The following is a 2,134-nucleotide window of genomic DNA, read 5'->3' as shown; positions in this document are numbered from 1 at the left end:
ACGCCACTGGTAGAACCCAGTGGCGTACTCAATTTTTTTCTGATTCAGACGTAGTTTTTACCTCAGCACTATTTCTAATAACTTCGGAGATAAAGGAGGGGTCTGAAAAGTATCAATTTCCAAAATCACCCTGTATCTCTTGAACGGAAACAGTTATGCAAAATCTGATTAGACCAACTTGAGTTTCACGAAAAAGTAGGAAAGGAACGTGACAACCGCAAGGCTCTATTTCAAATAACAAGCGAGAAACCTAGCTGTCTCACCCAAAATGGGATGCACTGTATCTACTTGTACTGAAAACACTGAAAACAAAATACAATTTGGGAATGTTGCAATATTAATTAAAAAAGTGCCAGTAATCATTCAATAAATAATCAACTCATATTTCGTGATATCAAGAAAGAGGAGAGAGAGACTGTTGAGAATGCTATATTTACATGTTTGTTTTATTTTGTATGAGCAAAAGAAATGATCACAAAGAAGTCCGAGAGTCATCTGTGTTTACTTCGTTTAGCAGTGGAGAAGATATATTATTTATATTCAACAACAAACGTAACCTTGTGGATTCAGGTATCATCATCAGCGAAAAATTGATTTTGATTTTCTTACATAAGATCTTTTCAAGAAAGTCCGCTTAAAATTTAGTCTCAATTTTTGTTGAAAAAAATGTGGAAATATATGCATGTTAAACAATAATATTGTAAGTATAATCAAATCTAAATTAGATTTAGAAACATGTTATAAATCTGATACCTAAATGAAAATTTGTTCAAAAAGACGAAGCGATTATTATTATTATTATTATTATTATTATTACATTGGATACAGAGTTGAGTATAAAACTATAAAACTCTTAACAAAATAAAACCTAATATGAAAAAATAACACCAAAACAATTCAGGAAAAACAACACATATTGAAACATCCGATATTTGAAAATATATTTGACTTTATTCAAGAACTCTTGTCCACCAGATGCCGAACCCATTCTTGAACACGCTCACCGACGCAGCTCCAACAAAATCATGCGTTAGTTGATTAACTCTTTTGGTTTCATATACTTTCGCGTATTTCATTTTCTTTTATAATGATTAGTTTTTCCTAGTTTTAGTGAATAGATAGTTCATTGTTAAATTTTGTTTTGATCCCTTAAGCAAATATAGTTGTTAAAAATGGATGTATATAGCTTGGTACTGATAAATCTGATCAATTTATTTCTTTTTCTCTCATAATAATAATAATTTATTCATATTTTAGGTATATACGTCAGATAGTTGGTTTACGCTTTTTTGATTGTAGTGCTTTGAGAGTTTCATACAAGCAAATGTATGATGATATTATATTTCTTCAATTCTAATCTTGCCCAATAGATGGCGCTGTTTTCAATAACAGCCAAAACTAGAGCAGGCAAGTGTAAAAACAAGTTTGTGGTTGGAATATTCCATGATCCATGAAGTAAGTCAGGCTACATCATAAAACAGCGTTTGATTGAATTTATATTTTTTATAAAATATATAAATTTTTTGACTTCATGTTTTTGATATTCTTCATTTTTCTTCTTCATTTTTTTTTGAGATTCAATTCATTTTGTGTCCATCGTATTACTGAAATACAATCACATATAGGGTGTTCTCATTTAAGTAGAAATTAATTCTCGATTCAGAGATATATAGGAGTATTGGTATTATTTAAATGGGACCCCGTATATGACTGGAAAATATTTCCAGACCTCTACAACTTGTTATACTGAAAACAGACTCCTACTTTTTTATTTAAAATAGTCCACCCTGTATATGATTGCATTATCAGATAGCTTAGTTGATGAAAATCCCAGCAATATGCCATAACTTGGGCTTGAACTTTATGAAAAAAATAGTTGCGAAGAGGTCTTACATTTTAACCAATATTTTAGAAAAAAACCTTTTTCCTTTTCGATTCTGTCAATACGTACCTAGTGTTATAAGACTGTTTGCAACAAAAATGTATAGGGTCTCAACCTTATGAGGAGATTATATCTTCAAACAACTAAAATTAATCAAAACTCAATATTTTCAAATTACAACCTATATTTTTTATTTTTTCCAGCAAACCCTATACCTAAAATGCAAACTTTGAGAGTTATTGAAGAAAAACT

Source organism: Harmonia axyridis, chromosome 4, assembly GCF_914767665.1.
Source record: "Harmonia axyridis chromosome 4, icHarAxyr1.1, whole genome shotgun sequence".
NCBI lineage: Eukaryota > Metazoa > Arthropoda > Insecta > Coleoptera > Coccinellidae > Harmonia > Harmonia axyridis.
This window is presented reverse-complemented; position numbering follows the sequence as displayed.